At 41.1% G+C, this 24,923-nt stretch overlaps 1 protein-coding gene across 2 annotated transcripts in view; it reads right to left on the bottom strand.

Moving 5' to 3' along the window:
* The window catches only part of APBB1IP (amyloid beta precursor protein binding family B member 1 interacting protein), a 135,120-nt gene that overhangs the window by 31,200 nt on the left and 78,997 nt on the right, over window positions 1-24,923 (bottom strand). The window lies entirely within an intron of this gene.

Genomic DNA, 24,923 nt, shown 5'->3' with positions numbered 1-24,923 from the left:
CCTTTACATGTAAAATATCTCTGTTTTTAAGAAGCTTTCTATCACATTGAGAAGATAAATAGAAATAGATGATAGATTGATGGACAGATGAATATGGACAGGGATTGGCAAAAGTAGGCTTACAGAGTGTGTACGCAAAAACAGTTTTTCTTGTATTATTATTTATTTGTCAATTATTGTATTATGTATTATTATTAATCTACTTTTGCCCACCCCTGTATGCATCTGTAGGTGGGGGAGCTACAGAAGATACTTCATAAATTAAAAACGAGTGAAATTCTGTAGGTTTTCAGAGAGGAAGACATAACTGTGGGCCAAGATGATCAAGGAAGACTTCACAGAGGAGGTCAAAGTCTGACTAGATCTTGAAAGATGTGCAATATTCAGATAGGAAAAAAGAAATAAGGAGAGCATTTGAGGCAGGAAGAAAAGCACGTACAAAGGCCCAGACTTGGTTAAATATTGGGTCTCTGTGGACCACCAGTGAACACTGGTCTGGCTGGAGCTGGGGATTAACACAGCGCGTCCGATGAAGACCTGACCACCACTCCCAACTCTTCTCTTCCGCCCCGTTGCCAGGATACCCCTGCTGCCCGTGGTCAGCTGACTGTGCAGTGCCTCCCTAGAATGGGCAGTGCTTATTCCCTCGTTCTGCTTCCGCTGGGTTTGGCTCCCGGCCTTGTTTGGCCAATAGCATGTTGGTGGAAGGGTCCTTGCACAACTGTGAGCAGAGGACTTGCGAGGTGGTGGCATGTTTCCACTCATTCTCCTGCCCTTTCGCCACGCACCATGAGAAGGCTGTGTCACAAGTAGCTGCTGGGCTGAGGACAGTAAGAGGCCTGCGGAACTATCTGAATCTGACTCACAATCTGGAGCCAAGAACAGCTGGCCTGCAGACACGGAGAGAGGAAATGTCTATAGCTGCAAGCCACTGGGATCCCCAGGCTGTTTTTATGCACCCAAACCCTGACTAATACATACATGCACTCTGGCTGGTAAAAGGATCTATGTCTGCTTTAAAACAGTAGCCTGGGGGCCATCCATGTGATTACAGGATTATTGTATGACCTCTCCCAGCTGGGCCTGGCCCTGGGTGGTCACAATGAAGCTTGGGAGAGGGAGGTTGGAAAGGTGTGGAGGGAAGATGCCTTGGGGCGCCTTTCTCTCCCCATGGCTGGCACCCTGCTACACCTGAGGGGAAGGAGGAAGTTGTGTTTCTCTCTCTGTTCCTCCCTCGAGCAGCCAACAGTAAACCACAACCACCACCAAATTTCAGTCAAGAAACAGAACAAACGAAGGAATGGAAATTGCCTAATATATCAATAGTGATTATTGTTGGAGTGTGGGATTATGGATGATTTTAAAGTTCCTCTCTCATTTTTCAACTTTTTAAAAACAGTAAGTTGATATTATATTTGAAGTCAGGAAAATAAAAGATGTTATTAAGAGAAATAAAAAGCCAATACCTTCTCTGAAACACAGATTTTCTGGAGACTAGCAATGAATGGCCAATGTGAACACGGAAGTGCTGCTCCCTCTCCAGACACAGTCCTCAGTCTGTAGGACTCTTTGTTTCAGGCATTGACACTGGTCCTTGCATAGCAGGGCTACATGCCAGCACAGCCAGGAAAACAAAACCCTTCAGGGTACAGCTGACTTCCATTTGAACATCTGGCCCTTTCTCCGGAGGAGCAGACCCCCTGCGAGGAATCAACTGGGAAGAACTTTCCTGATGACAACCAGACTGAAAAACGAAGCTGCTTCTTGAATAAAGCTGCTTTTATTAGGACAGTAAGGTTCTACTGCCCCCAAACACTTTACCCAAAAGAGGCAGTACCGCCTGGGAAGAGGGGCCCCTGTCTTGACCCCACACTATAGAGGGTCCCTCTAAAGCAGCTCTAAAATATAAAACTTAAAAAAAAACCAAACACCTTAAATGGATGCTAGTGAGAATTAAATTGCCATGGAACTGTAGTTAGTTTTTGTTGGATAGCAATATGCTGCACACTGTATTATTTGCATTTATTTAAACTTAGAAAAATTGTCTTTGTCAACACAGTCAAATGCTCGAGGTAGTACATAGTTTTTCAAACTTCTTCGAGGGGGTATCAAGCACAGAAGTTTGATGTCCATTCATAGAGGCATCTATGTGAGCAGAGATCCCTATGTGGGAAGAGACGAGTGAGCAGAATTGGGGTCTGCAGAGAGGAAGGACAGAGCTTGTGGAGGGACAGAGTGATAGAGGGAAACAGGCTGAGGGAGGGCTGGGGTCAAGATGCTGCTGGCCGTGGTCCCCAGCTCCAGACCCTGAAAATCCTGGTCATGCGTCTGTATCTTTTCAATAATCACTTTTGAAAAAAATTCTAATTAGGGCAGTTTCTGTTCTCATGACCAAGCAAACCCCAATGACAGCTCACGGCAGTGTCTGCGCACGCAGACTTCAGGGATGACTCTGAAGAACCACTGACCACCTTGGATCCTTGCCAGGATCCAATCATTAGGCTCATGCGTGGTTCCTGCACCTTAGGGGTGAAGCTAAAACAATGAGTGTCCCAAAGAGCTGATAAGTCTCTCTTTAACGGAATAGGGCACAACAGCAACCAGTATGGGAATTCATTGCTCTGTGTTTCCTCATTTTAAAATGGGGTGATGTATTATAAAATCCTGGTGGAATTCCTTTTTAAAAAAACATATATTTTTATTGATTTCAGAGAGGAAGGGAGAGGGAAAGAGAGATAGAAACATCAATGATGAGAGAGAATCATCTACTGCCCGCCTCCTACACACCCCCTATTGGGGCCTAAGCCCACAATCCAGTCATGTGCCCTGACCGGAATCACCTCTTGGTTCCTGGGTCAATGCTCAACCACTGAGCCACACCCAGCTGGGCTGGAATTCCTTCTTAATTAAGCATCTCTGGGTCCACAAATTTGCAGAACTGGTTTTTCTCCATATATTTATTATGGATGACTGCTGAATTTCAGCTGGGCTCAACCCACTTTACTTCTACTCATAACATCACAATGTAGCAAGCAGTTTTCATGCTGGGTTCCATCCTGCCAGGTGGAAAGTGCAGCATACCACCATTATGTTGTTCAAATGGAGAAGCTGAATTTAAGTGTTGTCAGGAAGTGTGCCAAAGCCCCCACAGTCAGCAGGAGCCACCTGAGACCCACTGAGCAACATTACACTTCCAGTCACCATGGAAACGGGTGCCTTGCATTTGTGCCTGCATAAGCACACCACTGTTGTCTGCAAATCCCCACTGACTCGTTTCTGATAACTGAGCTCAAAGCTTCTCTTTGTATTCATTTTATTGTCTCCTTATTAGACCTAGCGCTGAGGTTAAATAATTTGTAAAAGACTTCTATTAAATATTAAAGATTTAGTATTGAAATTTTAAACATGACATTTTACACAGTTTTGTATAGCTTAGTAATTTTCCGGAAGAACTGATTCTCTGAGCCAGATAAGCTCTTCCTCAGTCAAGCTGCAAATGCTAATCCATTCTTTATATATCAGACAGGCTGTGGGTGGCCAAGAACAGGCTGATGGTGGAATCATGGGTGCAGATGTCAAGGAGAAAGTCAGGATCTGAACTCTCGAGCACTCTAGGGTCTACATGTGCAGACCTATGAGAATATGCACCCTTGTTCCTATGGGCACAGAGGAAATCATTTGCCAAGTAAAACAATGTGACTGTTAAATAGCATCTGGTTCTCCAGGAATGGTGACCTGGGCCATGTCTTTGCATGCACTTTTGTTTTATTTTATTATTATTCTTACTAGAGGCCTGGTGCATGAATTTGTGCACAGGTGGGGTCCCTCAGCCTGGCCAGTAATTGGGGCCAATTGAGGGAGGGGGTGGGGGCGGCCACTGGTGGGGAGGGACCGTGGGAGCGGGAGGCTGGCCAACTGGGGGGAAAGACCATGGGAGGTTGGCCAGTTGGCTGGGGGGAGGGACTGCTGGAGGTTGGCCGGCTGTGGGAGGTTGGCTGGCCATGGGAGGTTGGCTGTGGGAGCACACTGACCACCAGGGCGCAGCTCCTGCATTGAGCATCTGCCCCTGGTGGTGAGTGTGCATCATAGCAACTGGTCGACTGGTCATTTGGTCACTTATGCTTTTATATATATAGATTTTATATATATTTTTATTGATTTTAGAGAAAAAGGGAGAGAGGAGAGAGAGAGAGAGAGAGAGAGAGAGAGAGAGAGAGATGGAGATAGAAACATCAATGATGAGAGAGAATCATCCTTTGACTGCCTCCTGGATTCCCCCCCACCACTGGGGATTGAGCCCACAACCCTGGCATGTGTCCCTGACTAGAATCGAACCTGGGACCCTTCTATCCATAGGCCGGCGCTCTATCCACTGAGCCAAACCAGCTAAGGCTTTGCATACACTTTTATACAAAGAGCAGAATAATAAATTTGGGCTTATTTCTGATCTGGGCCTCTTGGGTCAATCTCTTTTCATTGTGGGAAACTGAGGCAGTTTATTAACTTCTCAGCCAATAAGTCCCATATGGGGGACTGTCCTGATAGCTGGAGTCAATTTATCTTGTCTGAGGACTTCCACAGTCACAAGGCCTACCAATTCCATTCCTACAGGCCAGGAAGCTCTGAACAGAAGAATCAACCTATGAAAACTGCTTGTCATTGTCCTCAATGATGATTTTAAGATCAGACAAAGGCCCCCTTTCAACCTTTGACCTCAGCTTTCTCATCTGTAAAGAAGGAATAGCAATATATCATTCTTACCCCTCATAGTTTTAAAGATTAAAGGCAATGTATACAAAGCCTCTAGCCTAGCGTATAGTAGGTATTAAGTAAATAGTTTCTAGTAATTTTCCTCTTTCTCTGGATCCTCAGTTATTCCACCTGCATTTGATAAAAAAGTAGCTTTTGTTACAAACTTCCATGAAAATAAGTTCTTAGGTTTGTCACCTTAGGAAATGAGAAACAATAATATTTAACATGAGTCAGTTCCTGTCATTATCCTTATCTCTAGAAGTTTCATTTTGCAATCACAGAGTAGTCTCTTAACACAAGGGAAGATTTTGGAGATTATGGGGACAGTGATAAAAAGCCAGTCAATTTGCTTCCCCCCTCTGTAAATGCCCTGGTGTCTGAGAACAGATTAGATGGGGGTCTCAGCAATGGAATGATTTCCACTATCTTCTGAGAATAGGAAAACTACCAAAGAGAAAATTTAGGAGCATATCTCTAAAGACATCTATATTTATATATAAAGAAGTAATATGCAAATTAGCCAGGACACCGTAACATGTCATGACTGGACCATTAGCATATTAGCTCTTTATTAGCTCCTTTCAGCAGGAGGCTGCCTGCTCGTGCCGCGAGGCATTGCTCCGGAGATGGGGCAGAAGTGGGGAGGCATCCAGAGGCGGTGAGACCATCTGTACTGGGGAGGGGAGGGGTGAGAGCCTGCAGTGCTCCCCTCACCAGTCCTTCGCTACCCACCACTCACACTCAGAGCTCCCCGCCACCCACCTGCCAGGGGAAGGAGCACAGTGCAGCAGGTGGGAGGCTTCCATGCTCTCCTCCAGCGCCATGATGGGGCGGAGCTGCTACGTTGCTCCAGAGACAGGGCGAAATCAGGGAGGCGCCCGGAGAAGGTGGGACCAGCCTGAGGTGACTCGAGGGTGGGCAGCGCTGCATGATTTCACACGCTGGGCTCCTAGTTTATAGATAAAACTAGAGGCCTGGTGCACGAAATTCATGCACGGGAGGGGTGGGTGGTTAGGGGGTTTTCTCTCAGCCTGGCCTGCATCCTCTCACAATCCAGAACCCCCAGGGGGATGTCCCACTGCCAGTTTAGGCCCGATCCTGTGGGATCGGGCCTAAACTGGCAGTGGGACATCCCTCTCACAATCCGGGACCACTGGCTCCTAACCACTCACCTGCCTGCCTGCCTGATCACCCCTAACCACTTGCCTGCCTGCCTGATTGCCCCTAACTGCTTGCTGGCCTACCTGGTCATTCCTAACCACTCTGCCTGCCTGCCTGATTGCCCCCAACTGCCTCTGCCTTGGCCCCCACCGCAGCGGTTTTGTCTAGAAGGATGTCCGGAAAGTCATTAAGCTGTCCAGTTTAATTAGCATATTACGCTTTTATTATAGATATTGCTCATCTGATAGAAAGTACCTGAGTGAAATGTATAAATTTCATGGAGGGTGAAATAGGATTTTTTTTGAAGAAAGAGGGAGAAACTCAGCATGTTTAAAATCTAGTTTATGGTGTTTCGCTCCCATACTATTTCTCTTCTGGTGCTTCTTACCTCAGTGAATGGTGTCGGAATCTATCCAATTCCTGAGTCTGAAACCAGAGAGTCATTGTCATTCCTGCCTCCTCCTTCTATGCTTCCCTATTATTCACCATATTTTGCAAATTCTTCCTCCTACTAACCATCTCCCAGTGCCCTCCATTCTATTACCATTTCCTCTTGCTGGGCTTCTGTAACCATCTCTCCATAACAAGGAAGATTTACTTTGCTTCCTCCAAATCCATTCTCCATAGTGCAAATTGGTTAAAAAATTTCCCTGCTGTGTAATTGTCTTTAAGACTTTTGGTCCATTTTCAAGTTTTTTTCTTTCTCGTTTAATCTCTATTTCATTCTTAGCCAGTTTAGCTTGTTTGGCACCTATTCCTAAAGTTTTGGGTTTCTGGTAGGATACATGAGAGGGACATTAGTGTAAACCAACAACCTGGTGCCACTGGCCTTTGTACTGTTGCCAAACAGGAAGGCACTGAGTTCTGGCCAGGTGTTAGGCCTCCACCAGCTTTGACAGGCATTGAGATGGCAGAAAATTCAATGAACAGTACCTCTGCCTATTATCAGTGGCTTCAGAATCTTCCACCTTATAACCTCCTGCAGATAGCATTTCACTCATCATCTCTACTTTATAAATCATGTTTCTGTAAGAACGAAGTCCTAACCCTAAAGAGAAAAAATACCCACTGCACAGAGGCATACAGAGTAGGGATAAGGGCAATCCATGGACTTTGCCTGTTGACAGATTCTGACTGTAGATCAATCTTGCCCTGATCAAGGATGAGTGAAGAGGAAGAACCAACATCATACTTATGACAAAATACTGTAGGACCTCAGGAGAAATACCAATCTGGAAGACTTTGCCAACAACATATCTATACAATTAGTGAACTTCGGGATTCAGAAAAAAAGTTGTAGGAAATTGTTATCTCCAGGAGAAGGCGGTAAGATAGATAGAAAAGTATTTCCAGGGGAAGGGTCTCACGCAAACTCAACCTGGGAAATGGTCCAAATACTATCCATGAAGAGTACTGATCAGCAGATAGATTATTCAACCAAACATTGAGAAAATAGAAATACTTAAAACCAGTCCCTTAAAAAATGCATCCACTTCAATTTTGGCCTTTATATTTGATTGTAAATTAGGAGAACTACTTACTTGGTTTTAAAGAACATATTATTATCCCAAAAAATTTACTAGGAAGATTTCTGCTCATCCCTATGACACAGTTGCTTGACATAGTGATCAAAGCTCCACAAAAATAAGTAGAAAAGCCCTAGCCGGTTTGACTGAGTGGATAGAGCGTTGGCCTGTGGACCGAAGGGTCTCGGGTTTGATTCCGGTTAAGGGCACGTACCTTGGTTGTGGGCTCCTCCCCAGCCCAGGCCCTGATCACGGCACATGTAGGAGGCAACCAATCAATGTGTTTCTCTCACATCGGTGTTTCTGTCTTTCCCTCTCTCTTCCACTCTCCTAGAAATCAATGGAAAAATATCCTCGGGTGAGGATTAAATGGATATTCAAATGGGTAATAAATATTTGAAAACATACTCAAATCAGTGGCAATAGAAAAATTCAACTTAAAACCATAGGAGAGAACATTACACGCCCACAAAGAACAGCTAAAAAACAAACAAACAAAAAGACCCCCCAAAAAACCTGGTAACACCAACGGCTGGCAAGCGCCTGGAAGAACAAGAATTCTCATACAATGCTAATGAGAAGGCAAATCATAGAGTCACTCTGAAAAACAGCTTGGCACTATTTACTGAAGCCAAATATATGCATAAGCTCGGCTTCATCAATTGCACTCATAGGTCTATATGCAAGAGAAAAGTCTACATGTGTTCAACAAAGACATGTGCAAGAATGTTTCCAACAGTGTTATTTGTTAAAGCCCCAAATTAGAAACAAATGAAATAATACAATACATCAATAATACAATGAATAAACATATTTTGGTATAGTCACACAATGGAATACTAAACTGCAGGAAAAAGAGTAAGTTATTCTGTATGCAAAACACAAATGAAAGCTGGATTAAAAAAGCTAAACACAGAGGAGACTATGATTTGATTTCATTTTACATAGAGTTCAGAAAGTGGAAAAGGCAATAGAGATCAGAATGGTGAATGCCTTTGTAATGGGGCTAACAGCTGGGGAAGGGCAGAGGGAGGCTGCAGGAGTACTGTTAATGTTCTATATCTGATGTGAGTGGTAACTGAGTGGGTATGTTTGGTTTCTAAAAATTCCTAGAATGTAGTTATGTCTTGTGCACTAATTCATTAGACACTGCGACAAAATGCAGATATCCACTAATACCCATTCTCCTCTTTCTCTTCTTACTTAACAATAGTATAGCCATGTTACACAACTGCTGGGCACAATTTTTAAAAAAATTTATCTTTATTGTTGAAAGTATTACAGATGTCCCCTTTTTTCTTCCATTAAACCCTTCACCCCACTCCCAACCTTTCCCCAGCCTTCACTGCACATTGTCTGTGTCCATGGGTTTTGCATATCCTATATAATAAAAGGCTTATATGCAAACTAACCAAACGGGGGAATGACCAGTCGCTATGACATGCACTGACCACCAGGGGACAAATGCTCAATGCAGGAGCTGCCCCCTGGTGGTCAGTGAGCTCCCACAGGGGGAGCACCGCTCAGCCAGAAGCCCTGAGTTGGAGTTACGGCTGGTGAGCACAGCAGCGGTGGCGGGAGCCTCTCCCACCTCCGCAGCAATGCAAAGGATGTCCAACTCACAGCTTAGTCCTGCTCCCTGGGGGCGGGCCTAAGCCATCAGTTGGACATCCCCTGAGGGCTCCCAGACTGCGAGAGGGCACAGGCTGGGCTGAGGGGTCCCCACCCTCCGAGTGCATGAATTTCATGCACTGGGACTCTAGTATGCATATAAGTTCCTTGGTTGATCCATTCCTTCACTCTTCCCCCACTCCCTGCAGCCCCCTAAGACTTGTCAGTATTCACTTCTTGCTTCCATGTCTCTGGGTCTATTTTGTTTGTCAGTTTATTTTGTTCATTAGATTATACATATAAGTGAGATCATGTGATATTTGTCTTTCTCTGACTGGCTTATTTTGCATAGCATAATAATTTTTAGGTCCTTTCATATCCTTTCTTACTGCTGCAAAGTATTCCATGGTGTAAATGTATCACTACTTTTTTATCCACTCACCTACTGATGGGCACTAGGGCTGCTTCCAGATCTCCCCTCCCCGCCCAGGGTTTTCTTACTCCTTTATGTTTTATTTTTTAATTGTTTGTTGTTGAAAGTATTACATATGTCTCCTTTTTTTGCTTCCAGCTCTTAGCTTTTGTAAGTAACACTGCAATGAACATAGGGGTGCATATATTTTTTCTGATTGATGTTTCAGGCTTCTTAGGGTATATTCCTAAAAGTGGGACCAATGGGTCAAATGGCAGTACTGTTTTTAATTTTTTGAGGAGACTCCAGACTGTTTTTCACAGTGGCTACACCAATCTGCATTCCCACCAGAAGTGTACTAGGATTCCCTTTTCTCTACATCCTCGTCAGCACTTGTTGATTTATTGATGGTAGCCATTCTGACAGGTGTGAGGTGCTACCTCATTGTCATTTTAAATTGCATCTCCCTGAAGATTAGTGATGTTGAGCATTTTTTTCACATGTATCTTGGCCACCTGTATGTCCTCTTTGGAGAAGTGTCTACTAGGTTCTCAGCCCATTTTTAAATTGGATTGTTTGTCTTTTGTTGAGTTGTATGAGTACTTTACATATTTTAGAAATTAACCCCTTATCATAGATGCATCTTTGGCAAATATGTTCTCCCAGACTGTGGGTTCTGTTTTCATTTTGCTGTTGATTTCTTTTGCTGCGCAGAAACTTTTTATTTTAATGTAGTCTCACTTGTTTACTTGTTCCTTTGTTTCTCTTGCCCTAGGCATTTTATCAGTGAAAATTCTGCTACATACGATGTCTGAGATTTTTGCTGCCTATGGTTTCTTCTAGGATTTTTATGGTTTCATGACTTAATTTAAGTCTTTAATCCATTTTGAGTTTATTCTTGTGTATGGTGTAAGTTGGCAGTCTAGTTTCATTTTTTTTACATGTACCTGTCCAATTATCCCAACACCATTTATTGAAGAGACTGCCTTTACTCCATTGTATACTCTTGCCTCCTTTGCCAAATATTAATTGAGCATAATGGCTTGGTTTGATTTCTAGGGTCTCTGTTCTGTTCCATTGATCTATATGCCTGTTCTTGTGCCAGTACCAGGCTGTTTTGATTACAATGGATTTGTGAAATAACTTGATATCTTGTATTGTGATCCCTCCAACTTTGTTCTTTCTCAAGATTGCTGCAGCTGCTATTCAGGGTCTTTTTTTGGTTCCATATAAATTTTTGGAGCATTTGTTCTTGATCTGTGAAATACGCTGTTGGTATTTTAATAGGGATTGTGTTGAATCTACAGAGTGCTTTGGATAGTATGTACATTTTGATGATGTTAATTCTTCCAATCCATGAACACAGTATCTTCTTACATTTTATTCTATCTTCCTCTATTTGTTTTTTAAATGTCCTATAGTTGTCTGAACACAGGTCTTTTACTTCCTTGGTTAAGTTTATTCCAAGGTATCTTATTTTTTTATTGCAATGGTAAATGGGACTGTTTTTCAGTTTCTCTTTCTGAAAGTTCATTATTGGTGTCTAAAAATGCCATGGATTTATGGGTGTTAATATATGGGTGTTAATATATCCTGCTACATTGCTGAATTCCTTTATTAAATCTAGTAGCTTTTTGGTGGAGTCTTTAGGGTTTTCTATGTACAATATCACGTTATCTGCAAATAATGACAGTTTTACATTCTCCTTTCTAAATGGAATGCTATTTATTTTTAATTCTTGTCTGAACACTGTGGCTAGGACTTCCAGTACTATGTTAAATAAGATTGCGAGTGACTATGTCATAGCTTATAAATGGCTACATCACACACACAGTTAAACAAGGAAGGTGTCTTCTGCAATATTTGAAAAAGAAATCTGTGGCTGCTTAATCCTAACTCATCAGAAGAATCTCCAAACTGTCCACATCCTGTTTATTCTACATGGGGATGAACATGCATTCCTATATATTGGGAACAGTCTCTTAGATTTAAAAATTAAAACCTGGCAAGGCTACTCTAACAATGAAAAAGAAAAACAGGATGATGCAGCAATGACATGCATGGACTCTGTGCATTTTGTGGTCAGCCCTGATTCTGACATAACAGTGTGACAAAGTCCATTACTTAACTTCTCTCTGCTTCAGTTTTTCCACCCAAAAAATGGGGAAAATGGTACTACTGCCTCAGAAGGATCATGTTATGTACTACTTTTTATAATCAGGGCAAAAAAAAAAATGTAGCTGCCCATACAACAGCAAGATGCCTTTCGCCTGTATGAAAAGTATGGTCACTGGTGCATGCAGCGTCCCGGATTGCGAGAGGTCGCAGGCCGGGCTGAGGAACCCCTTCTCCTCCCTGTGTACGGATTTCATGCACTGGGAGTTTAGTGTTGAATAAGAATGGTGAAAGTGGACATCATGTCTTATTACTGTTCTTAGGGAAAATGGTTTTAGTTTTTGCCCATTGAGTATGATGTTGGCTGTAGGTTTGTCATATATGGTTTTTATAATGTTGAAGTATGATCCCTCTATTCCCACTTTGCTGAGAGTTTTTATAAAAAAATGGGTGTTGGGTTTCGTTGAATGCTTTTTCAGCATCTATTGATATGATCCTGTGATTTTTGTCTCTCAAATTGTTTATGTGATGCATCATATTTATTGATTTGTGAATGTTGTACCAACCTTGTATCCCTGGAATAAATCCCACTTGGTCATGGTGGATCTTTTTAATATATTGCTGGATCCAATTTGATAATATTTTGTTGAGAATTGTAGCATCTATATTCACCAGGGGTATTATCCTATAATTCTCTTTCTTTGTATTGTATTTATTTGATTATAGAATTAGGATAATAGTAGTCTCATGAAAAGAGTTTGAAAGTGTCCACTCCTCTTGGATTTTTTTGTAATAGTTTGAGGGGAATAGGTGTTAGTTGTTCTTTGAATATTTGTGAAAACTTCCCTGTAAAGCCATCTGGGTCAGTGCTTTTGTTTGCTGGTAGATTTTTGTTTGTTTCTTTGTTGTTGTTTTCTTTTTTTATTACTGCTTCAATTTCATCAGTTGTTATTGGCCTATTCAGGTTTTATGATTCTTCCTGGTAGTTTTGGAAGATTGTATTTTTTTTTAGGAATTTGTTAACTTCATCTATATTGACCAACTTGTTGGCATATACTTGTTCATAGTATTTTCTTATAATCCTTTGTATTTCTGTGGTGTCAGTTATTATTTCACCTCTTTCATTTCTGATTTTATTTATTTAGGTCATCTCTATTTGTTTCTTGATGAGCCTGGTTAAAGGTTCATCAACCTTGTTTATGTGTTTTTTTTTTAAAATTTCTTTATTGTTTAAGGTATTACATATGTGTCCTTATTCCCCCATTACCCCCTACCTCCCATTCATGCCCCCACCCCCCTGTTGTCTGTGTCCATTGATTAAGCTTACATGCATGCATATAAGTCCTTTGGTTGATCTCTTCCCCTTACCCCCACCCTCCCCTACCTTCCCTGAGGTTTGACGTTGTGATTGATGTTTCTCTGTCTCTGGATAAGTTTATGTTGTTCATTATATTCCACAAATGAGTGAGATCATGTGATATTTATCTTTCTGTGCCTGGCTTATTTCGCTTAGCATAATGCTCTCCATCTCCATCCATGTTGTTGCAAATGGTAAGAACTCCTTTTTTACCACAGTGTAGTATTCCATTGTGTGCTGGATCCGATTTGCTAGAATTTTGTTGAGGATTTTGGCATCTATGTTCATGAGGGATATTGGCCTGTAATTCTCTTTCATTGTGTTGTCTTTATCTGGTTTTGGTATTAGGGTGATGCTAGCTTCATAGAAGGAGCTTGGAAGTGTTCCTTCCTCTTGAATTGTTTGGAATAGTCTGAGGAGGATAGGTTTTAGTTCTTCCTTGAATATTTGGTAAAACTCCCCTGTGAAGCCATCTGGCCCCGGGCTTTTGTTTGCTGGAAGCTTTTTGATGACTGCTTCAATTTCTTCCATAGTTATTGGCCTATTAAGATGTTTGTATTCTTCCTGATTGAGTTTTGGAAGGTTATATTTTTCTAGTAATATGTCCATTTCCTCCAGGTTGTCCAGTTTGTTGGAATAGAGTTGTTCATAGTATTTTTAAACAATCCTTTGTATTTCGGTGGGGTCTGTTGTTATTTCTCCACTTTCATTTCTGATTTTGTTTATTTGGGTCCTCTCTCTTTGCTTCTTGGTGAGCCTGGCTAGAGGTTCATCAATCTTGTTTATCCTTTCAAAGAACCAGTTCTTGGTTTTGTTGATCTTTGTATTGTTTTTTTGGTCTCAATGTGGTTTGTCTCCACTCTGATCTTTATTATTTCCTTCCTTCTGCTTACACTGGGCTTTTTTTGTTGCTCTCTTTCTAACTCTTTGAGTTGTAGGGTTAGGTAATTTATTACCATTGTTTCTTGTTTTTTGCAGTAGGCTTGTAGAGCTATGAACTTCCCTCTCAAGACTGCTTTCGCTGTGTCTTATAGATTTTGGATTGTTGTGTTTTCATTGTAATTTGTTGCCATGATGTTTTTTATTTCTTCCTTGATCTCTCTGGTAACCCAGTCATTATTTATTAGCATGCTGTTTAGTCTCCATGTGTTTGATTTTTTTGGATTGTTTTTATTGTAGTTGATTTCCAGTTTTATGCCACTGTGATCTGAGAAGATGCTTGATATGATTTCTATCTTCTTGAATTTGAAGAGACTTTGCCTATGACCCAACATATGGTCTATCATTGAAAATGACCCATGTGCACTTGAGAAGAATGTATATTCTGTGGCTTTGGGGTGAAATGTTCTGAAGATGTCAATTAATTCCATCTGGTCTAGTGAGTCATTTAGGATTGATGTTTCTTTGCTGATTTTTTGTTTAGAGGATTTGTCCAATGGTGATAGAGGATTGTCCTACTATGATTGTATTGCTGTCAATCTCTCCTTTGATATCCTCCAGGAGTTTTTTTATGTATTTAGGTGCTCCTATATTGGGTGCGTATATGTTTACCAGAGTTATTTCTTCTTGTTGGCTTGCTCCCTTTAGTATTATGAAGTGGCCTTCCTTATCTCTTGTTATGTCCTTCACTTTGAAATCTAATTTGTCAGATATAGGTATTGGTACCCCAGCTTTTTTTCATTTCCATTCACCTGAAAAACCTTTTTCCATCCCTTCACCCTCAGTCTGTGTGCGTCTTTTTTTCTGAGGTGGGTTTCTTGTAGACAGCAGATACATGGGTCGTGTTTTCTTATCCAATCCGTTACACTGTGTCTTTTGATTGGGGCATTTAATCCATTTACATTTAAAGTTATTATTGATAGGTACTTGTTTGTCGCCATTTTTATTCTTTACCCCTGTGTTCCTTCTTCTCTTCCTATTCCTTTTTTTTACAGCAGACCCTTTAGCATTTCTTGCATTGCTGGTTTGGTGGTAATAAACTCCCTTAGTCCTTTTTTGTCTGTGAAGCTCCTGATTTCACCTTCAATTTTGATTGATGCCGGAAACCGATCATTGTCTCACTAATTAGAAAGGTGTGGACAAGGAACCTTGGAAGGCTGGTCAACCTTGAAGCTCTGAAAGGTCAGAGCCAACCACTCCCTATCTAATTGAGACAATGGTAATTGAGGCAACTTCCCCATCTTGTAATCATGTAAATCCTTACTGATATGATAATCCGCTTATTACCTGCTTAAGGGTTATGGGTGTTTCCCAAAGCTGCTTAAGGGTAATGGGTGTATCCCATAGCCTCAATAAAAGGGATAGCAAGGCCAGAGCCTAGCGGTAGTCCTCCCACTAGAGGTGGGCTCCTGCCTGGCCTCCCATTTTCCCAAATTAATAGTTTTCCAAGTCTCTTTTCATTTGTGTGCGGCCTTCTCCAGAACCCGAACCCTGAACCAGAACCCTGAACCATGCAGGACGTGAAAGGGGTTCCCACATCTGGCGCCTTCAACGTGGGACTTCTGGAGGAGAAGGTATTTTTCGCCTAAGAGCGAAGGAAGGAAAAAAATTACACCGAGAAAAAGGTGTGGAAATTCACCGGAAAAAGGTGAGGGAAATTCACCGAAAAAAGGTGAGGGAAATTCACCAGAAAAGGTGTGGAAATTCACCAGAAAAAGGTGAGGGAAATTCACCGGAAAAAGGTGAGGAAAATTCACCGCACGCAAAGCCCACGGACTAGCTGCAGAGTCGCGATCTGTAAGTAGGGTGGGAACGTCTTTTTCAGCCAGGCTAATGGGGAAGAATTAGGTTATAAAATAATGTGGCTTCTTGTTCAAATTAAAATCTTAATTGGTATTTGGAATTTAAAATCTGTAATAAGAAATGAAACTCCACTGCTAAAACCACCTCTGGTGTGGAGAAATTCAAAGGTGGCAGGAGAGGGCAGGGCTATCTGCTCTCCTGCAATGAGATTACTTAAGGTTTCTTTTAAAAATTATAAAAGAACTCGCAGGGAAATGCAAATCTTGGCCAAATTGGGTGCTAGTTATTACTTCGGAAAGCGAAAAAGGAAGAAAAAATTTAAGATCTGTCTATCTTTTAGGCATGAAAAGAAATTCGGCCAGATCTGTTGCTGAAACTTCCCCTGAAGTAAGCAGGATGTGGGGGAAGGGAGACACGTGGAGATCCAATATGGAAGCCCACTCTCCCTGTATGCTAATTTAAAGTTTCCTTTCTCGCCATGAAAAAGTCTTAAAAATTTAGAAATGTGTCTGGAATTTCTGTGCTCCTGGGGAGAGAACCTAGCTGTAAGACAGAATGCGCACATGGTCCGATTTTGGACATTTAGATTGTCTTCAGCTGGAATCTCTCTGCAAAAGCTATAGAAAATGAGAAACCCAGAACTGGTTCTTTTTTCCTAAGAAAAATGGCGAAAAAGTCTGCTCGAAAGAAATTCAAGCTAATTCCAGCAACAGTAGTTTTTCAAATGCTAATGAACCTTGTTAAAAATTAACTTTTAAGGCCTAGGAGAAAATAAGTAAATTTGTCTCTGTTATAGAATTTATCCAAAGTAAATGCTTTAATTATAATTGACTCTAAAATCTCAAAGAAATTGTTGAAATATAGATAAATAATGTATTAATTATAAAGAGCTAAGTAGCCCAGGTAACTGGCTATGCCCTTTGTTAATGGAGGAAGGGGTAGACGCCCTTCCCCCAGCAGACAGGTAATCTAGTTTCCTGCCAGGAACCATCTTTGAAAAATGTGGTAATTTACATTAGAATAAACCAAACCGGGAATTACAGAGCTCCTGGCAAATAAAAAGTAAAGTTTAAATTTGCCTCATAAAAAACCTAGAGGACAGAATTGAATTTATTAATTGATTATGTCTTGTATTTTTCTTAAGGTAAAGTGTTATTAATCTAGGAAATACTAAATATATTTGACTTGCCAGCTTTAAAAGTTCAAAGTGCAAATTAAATTGGGAGAAATTATATAGTTGTGGTAATTAAATGTCTAAAGTATAAGAACTTATTTTTGAGAAAATAAAATGTTGTGTTTTCTCTAATAGGAATTCAAAATAAATTGCTTATTATTGGTCTAATTAAAAAAGAGGATTAATTCAAATTTTTCTATGCAAAAACTAGTTTAAAATCTAATTGATATCTTAAGATAATTATAAAAAATATTATAATCTTTAAATCATATATGGACATATATATATTTGATGGTTTTTTTTTTTCCATGTTAAAATTTCAAGGCTTTAACAGAGATGATTCTTGGAAAACTCCAAGGGCCCGGAGTAATACAAGAAATTTATTCTCTCCTCTTAAAGGAAATCTTTTTAAATTTAACAGATCTAATATACTTGAAATTGCATGGAAAGCCTAATCAAATAAAAATTAATAAAATATATTTTAAATGTTATGAAGGTTTTGTCCTCTAAGAAGGGCAAAATGAAGTAACTAAATATTTCTTATAATCCAACAGCAGAATTTAAAATGACAAAAAGCCCATAGCCACCTGCATTCTTAATTAAGCTAAGAGGCGGGGCAACATTTGCTGCTTGTGAATCAGACATAAACATTTACTAAATTTGCTTTGCTTTTTAAATGAAGATACCTACTTTAATTACTTAAATAAATTAGCTTTTTAAATTATAATCAAGGTTTTCAGCTAAATGAAAAGCCAATATTTTTATAAACAATTCTAATAAAGACCAGAAACAGCTAGTGAGAGTTTTGTTTGTCTGCAATATAAATTTGACTGTCTTTTAAAAGAACGGATTAGACAGCCACCATGATGGCCACTGGTATTTACAGGATAAACTGAGGATTGTTATTAAAATATTAAATCTAATCTTTAAATCCTTACTGATATGATAATCCGCTTATTACCTGCTTAAGGGTTATGGGTGTTTCCCAAAGCTGCTTAAGGGTAATGGGTGTATCCCATAGCCTCAATAAAAGGGATAGCAAGGCCAGAGCCTAGCGGTAGTCCTCCCACTAGAGGTGGGCTCCCGCCTGGCCCCCCATTTTCCCAAATTAACTCTCTTCCAAGTCTCTTTTCATTTCTCCAGAACCCGAACCCTGAACTGGAACCCTGAACCACGCGGGACGTGAAAGGGGTTCCCACAGATTGATAGCCTTGCTGGGTACAGTATTCTTGGATTCAGACCCTTCCTTTGCATGACTTTATATATTTCATTCCATTCCCTTTTGGCCTGATGAGTTTCTGTTGAGAAATCAGTCGCTAGTCTGATGGGGTTTCCTTTGTAAGTAACTTTCTGTCTCTCTCTGGCCACTTTTAATATTCTTACTTTGTCATTGGTGTTTGCCAATTTAATTATAATGTGCCTTGGCATCAGTCTTTTGGGGTTCATTTTGCTTGGGACTCTGTGAACTTCTTGGATTTGTGTGGGTTTTTTCTTCCCTATATCAGGGAAGTTTTCTGTCATTATTTCTTCAATCAGGTTTCTATTCCTTGCTCAGTTTCCTCTCCTTCTGGCACCCCTATATGCGGATGTTGTTTTGTTTCATGTTGTCCCAAAGTTCCCTTAGGCTCTCCTCCTGTTTTTTAAGTTTTTTTACTAGATGGTGCTCTGCTTGGGCATTTTTTCCTACCTTGTCTTCTAGCTCACTGATGCGGTCTTCTGCTTCTTCTAGTCTACTCTTGATGCTTTCTATTGAGTTCTTTACAGCAGCGATGTCATTTTTCATTTCTTCTTGATTCTTCTTCATTTCCTCTTGGTTCTTACTCATATTATCGAATTTGTCTTCCATTCTTTCCAGCCACCTTATGACCATTTCTCTGAATTCTTTATCTGGCAGGTTGCTTGCCTCCATTTCGTTTACTTCCTTTTCTGGTGATGCCTGCTTTTCTTTCATATGTGGGCTGTTTCTTTGTCTCCCCATGGTCTCTCTTCTCCGGGTGTCTGGTTATGTAGTTCTCTCTCTCCTGTTCGTGGTGGAGTGTAGAGCTCCTCTGAATCTGCGTGTTTGCGCCAATTGGGGACTGGTGCTCTGGGGTTCGCAGCTGTTCGGTGGGTGCCACAGTTGTAGATTTTCAGGCTTCAGATAACATCCACTTTCCCCTTAAAGATGGCACAATCTCCATATAGTTTATTGTCAACTAGCATTATCACTACCATCACCTTTTCTTTCTTCCTTCCTTTTGTTACTCTTGCTTATATTGGGCTGATCATGTAAGGTTGATCACTGCAGCCCCCACAAGAAGACAAAACAATTTGATCTAGGCTGTAGTTTCTGCCTTACTCCTTCTTCACCTTGTGTGCTTTGTATTTAAACCGCAAATATGACAGAGACCCGGTGTGCAGTAAGTTATTTATTAGTCTTTGCTATCAATGATTGGAGAGCCTCCTAATATGAGAGGCTTGATTTGTCCTCTTGAGCTGCCTCCTGGTAGATGAGTAAACCTGGCACTGGGAATCCAACAGCTTTCTACTGGTAAGCCTTCTGATCACAATTACCCTAAATGATGTTTCCTTAGCTGGAATTTCTTCCAGCAGATGATGCCAACTGCTGTCTTGTCTTTTCTCCAAGGAATAGGCCTTGTTGACGTCATCTTGGGATAGCTGTATGCCTCCATGGTCAGCGACTTCTCATCTTTGAAAAGTCTTTGATCTCCACTGCAGATAGAGATGGGTGTCAGAGATGGGAGTAGACGTCCATTCAGTCAGGTGCCCACGTTCACCCAATGGGTAGAGAACCGGCGGGCTCAATGGGCCCTTTGCTGGATCCCAGCACTGAGTCCAAGTCCAAGGGATGATCCCAGGTGAGTTTTCTTTGGAATCCTGCTGCGACTATGCCAAGTAATGTTAACGTAAAAAACCATTGAAACCTGTAAAGAATTTTTGTGAGTTTATTTGAGCCAAACTGTCGACATATGCCGGGAAGCAGAACCTCAACAAATCCTTGTTTATGTTTTCAAAGAACCAGTTCTTGGGTTCATTGTGTTGGCTTTTTAGTCTCTATGTCATTTGTTTCCATTCTGATCTTTACTATTTCCTTCCTTATACTTACTTTGGGCTTTTCTCACTGTTTTCTTTCTAATTCTTTAAGTTGTAGTGCTAGACAGTTTATTAGAGATTTTTCTTGTTTCTTGAGGTAGGCCCGTAGTGCTATGAACCTCCCTATCAGGACTGCTTTTGCTGCATTGCATAGATTTTTGGTGGTTGTGTGTTCATTGTCATTTGTTTCCAAGAAATTTTTGAAAAAAACATTTCTTCCTTGATTTCGTTGGTTACCCATTCATTGTTTAATAACATGCTATTTAGCCTCTAGGTGTTTGAGTGTTTTTATTGTAGTTGATTTCTTATTTTATGCCACTGTGATCTGAGAAGGACTTGATGTGATTTTAATCTTCTTGAACTTGTAGATACATATTTTGATTCCTAACATGTGGTCTATCTTTGAGACTGTCCCATCTGCACTTGAAAAGAATGTATATTCTGCAGCTTTGGGGTGAAATGTTTCGTAAATGTCAATTATATCCATCTGATCTAGTATGTCATTTAGAGTTGCTGTTTCCTTGTTCATTTTTTGCCTGTAAGATACATCAGTGATGTCAGTAGTTGTTAACATCCCCTAGTATGAGTGTATTGCTGTCAATTTCTCCCTTAAGGTCCTCCAGAAGTTTTTTTTAAAAATATATTTGGGTGCTCCTATATTGGGTGCATATATGTTTACCAGGGGCATATCCTCTTTTTGTATCCATCTCTTTTTTTTAAAAAAAAATATTTTATTGATTTTTTTATAGAGAGGAAAGGAGAGGGATAAAGAGTTAGAAACATCGATGAGAAAGAAACATCGATCACCTGCCTCCTGCACACCCCCTATTGGGGATGTGTCCGCAACCAAGGTACATGCCCTTGACTGGAATCAAACCTGGGACCCTTCAGTCTGCAGGCTGATGCCCTATCCACTGAGCCAAACCAGTTAGGGCTGTATCCATCTCTTTAGTATTATGAAAGTTTTGTCTGTTTTGTCAGATATGAGTATTGCTACCTCAGCTTTGTTTTTCATTTCCATTTGCATGGAAAACATTTTCTCCATCCCTTCATTATCAGTCTGTGTAAGACCTTTGTTATGAGTGGGACTTTTGTAGACCGCATATACACTGAATGGCCAGATTACTATGATCTCTGAACGCATAGTAATCTGGCCACTCAGTGTATATCCTATATAATAAAAGGCTAATATGCAAATTGTCCCCTCGACCAGGAGTTTGACCAGCAGGCAGGCCGGCCAACTGCCCATGTCCCCTCCCCCTGGCCAGGCTGGCCGGACCCCACCCATGCATGAATTCATGTACTGGGCCTGGCCTCTAATACACACACACACACACACACACACACACACACACACACACACACACATACACTGAGTGGCCAGATTATTATGTGTTCAGAGATCATAATAATCTGGCCACTCAGTGTATATGGGTCTTCTTTTATTATCCATTCAGCCACCCTATGTCTTTTGATTGGAGCATTTAGTCAATTTACATTTAAAGTTATTATTTATAGGTACTTGTTTGTTGCCATTTTTATTCTTTATGTCTGATTCCCCCCTCTCCATTTTTTTCTTCTTATAAAAGTCACTGTAGCATTTTTTGCAGTGTTGGTTTGGTGATAATAAACTCCTTTAGACTTTTTTGTTTTGTCTGTGAAGCTCTTTACTTCACCTTCATTTTGAATGATAGCCTTGCTAGATAGAGTAGTCTTGGGTTCAGTCTCTTGGTCTTGATTACTTTGTGTACTTCATGCTACTCCCTTCTGAAGTGTTTCTATTGAGAAATCTGCTAACATTCTAATGGGAGCTCCTTTGTAGGTAACTCTCTGTCTCTCTCTTGCAGCCTGTAAGATTCTTTCTTTGTTTTTAACATTTGCCACTTTAATTATGATGTGTCTAGGTGTGGGTCTTTTTGTGTTCATTTTAATTGGGACTCTCTGTGTTTCCTGGACTCATGTGACTTTTTCCTTCCGCAGGTCAGGGAAATTTTCTGTCATTATTTTCTCAAATAGGTTCTCTATTCCTTGCTCATATTCTTCTTTCTCACATCTTATGATGCAGATGTTGTTACATTTCATGTTTTCCCAAAGCTCCCTTACTTGCCTCTTGCTTTTTAATTTATTTTTCAATTGCTGCTCTGAATGGGTGTTTTGCTTTATTTTTCCTACTTACTTTCTAATTCGATTATTCAGTACTCAGCTTCTTCTAGTCTACTGTTCATTCCTTCCAGGATATTCTTTTTTAAAAAAATACATTTTTATTGATTTCAGAGAGGAAAGGAGAGGAAGAGTGAGACAGAAACATCAATGATGAGAGAGAATAATTGAATGGTTGCCTCCTGCATGCTCCACACTGGGGACTGGGCCCGCAACCCAGGCATGTGCCCTGATTGGGAAATGAACTGTGATTTCCTGGTTCATAGGTCAATGCTCAACCACTGAGTTATTCCCGTCAGGCTCCAGGATATTCTTTATTTCAGCTATGTCATTCTTAATTTCTGCTTGATTCTTATTCATTGTTTCTACTTTTTATCATGCTAGAATCATTCTCATTAAGTTCCTTATAGTTCCCATTAAGTTGCTTATAGTTCTCACTAAGTTGTTTGAACACCCTTTTAACCATTTATTTTGAATTCTTTATCTGACAAAATTGCTTGCCTCCATTTCATTTAGTTACCTTTCTGGCGATTAAGTATTTTTTTTTTTTTTCATTTGGGGGTTGTTTCTTTGTCTCCCCATTTTAGCAGTCTTGTAGTATGGGGCTCTGGGTGAGGAGAGGGAGCTGGGTGCTCAGGTGGTTGAGGAGGCAAGGTGGGGTGGGGTCCACTGGTGAAGGGAGAGGGGAGGGCTAGGTGCTCCACTGGTCCAGGGGGTGGGCAGGCCTCACACTCCACTGGTCAAGGCAGAGGGGCAGGCAGTTGCTCTGTTGGTTGAGGAGGCAGGGAAGTCTGGCATGTAGATCACCAAGGTGGCAGGGCAGGCTGCCCATCAAGGCAGGGGGGCAGGTTGTCCAGGGGCCAAGGTTCAGGCATGCTGGGTCACTAAGACTGTCCCGTGTGTTTGGGGGTATTGGGTCCCAGCAGTGGGGCTTTGTGCACCTGTCTGTCATCTAGGACATGGCTGTTCCCCACAGTCTTCTCCTGAGGAGGACGCTGGGGGTCCTCCACAATGGCGTGCTCTCCAATCGCAAGCAGAGAAAAGTGCCCAGTAGAGCAGCATGCAGCAGTGGTCGGCAACTCCTCCATCAGGAGTACCCAAACAGCCTGACTGTAGTTCCCCAACTGACCAACAGATGCCCACCCACATTCAGATCCACTGACACTCTCCCTCGACCCCACTCACCCGCTCATATTCTTACTCTCACTCCCATCCCTGCTGCCATGTTGGTTCTCTTGTTGGGTACTATTCTTATAGACTCAATGTGGAGGAGTGATGCAAATGGTGGCCCTAAATGTAACTCCCCAAATTTAGCTATGCATGTGGTTGTGTTACAGGATAGCAAGAAGATATAAAAATTCCAAGGCAGGAGGAATAGGGAAACTGAGACAAGAAAATTAAACAAGGCCAAGCAGTTTGGCAGCCTGCAGCCAGCTTGTAAATAGCAAGCCCTTACTTTCTCCCAGCCAAGGACACTTGAGAGCAAATGATTAATGTATCTCCAAAGACAGAAAACCCAGCAGTCTTGGGGTTTGAAAGATAATCCCAAAGGAGGATCTTGAAAATTAATCTGTACCAAGATATTTGGCAGAGGAATTTAAAAATCTATAGTTAAAAATATACAAGGCAACCCCCCTACTCGCTCCTCAGATTAGCCAAGAGAGCCCATCTACACTTTATGCCAGATGATAGATTTATTTGCTTTGCTCCTTTAATAAATGTGCGTGTTTTACTTTCCTAATAAATTTAACACAAAGCAATTATCTGGAGTTACTCGTTTGAATTCATTCATACAAGAAGACAGGAGTTGAGGAGAGGACAACCCTCCCTCCTGCTCTCTCCATCCCCCAAACCCCACCCCCTAACTCAGGAGGCTGATCAACAACACCTCTTTGGTGTCTGTGAGAGGTGCCTGTAACAGCTGTTCCGGTAGAGACCACATTTCTCAGCTTCCCTTATAGTTCACTATCACCACATAGCTAAGTTCTGATCAATGGGATATAAGCAAAGTAAAAGGGCCATTTCCAGATCTTTCCAGTAAGAAGTCTGGTGGTATACCCCCCTGGCTCTTTCCTCCCCTTATACAGACTGGAAATGGCCAGGTGGAAAGCAGCCTTGTACCTAGAGATGAAAGTCACATGTTCAGCATGGCAGAACCATTCTACTAAATCTTCCAACCTATGTCTGGGCTGGTATGTGAGGAAGAAATAAGCTTCTAGTTCAGATGGCATTCTAACTAACAGAGGCATTAAAGCGTGGTGTTGAAGGCAGTTATGGTTTGAAGACTTTGTACTTTTATTGTTTCCTATCTGTCACAGACAACAGTATTTAATTGCTTTGTTGTCAGTCTGCCACCACACAACTAGGGAAGACCCTCGAGAAAAGCACAGCACAGGGGAAAGAACATTTTCCCGTGAGAAAGCTGCTCCAGAGTATCCTTTAATTCTGACTATAGTAAATGAGACTTTTTTTTTTAACCTGTAATATCTAGAGGTGTCTTGATGTCTCTAAGGCTCTCATCTGTGTCTGAAATTCTTTGACTTTCCTGAAAAGACTTAATCACCATCATGCAATTAGTCAGCTGGAGGCTACAGTGGGAAAGCCTAGACTTCTGTGACATTCTTGTACACACAACTTGAAGGAAGCTTTCCAAATATGGAAAACAATGCTTTTTATTATGTAGACTATAGAACTAAAGCACAAGAAGTTGTGCATTTTCCAGGTGTGCCTTTTGGTCATCACAGGATCAATAAGCACCAAATATGAAGAACATAGAGGAAAGTATCTTCAAAATATGAAGCATTAATGACCCAGGGTGCA

This window comes from Plecotus auritus, assembly GCF_963455305.1.
Source record: "Plecotus auritus genome assembly, chromosome: 1".
NCBI classification, from domain to species: Eukaryota; Metazoa; Chordata; class Mammalia; order Chiroptera; family Vespertilionidae; genus Plecotus; species Plecotus auritus.
Note: the sequence above shows the minus strand (reverse complement) of the source record. Positions and strands in the feature narration are given on the sequence as shown.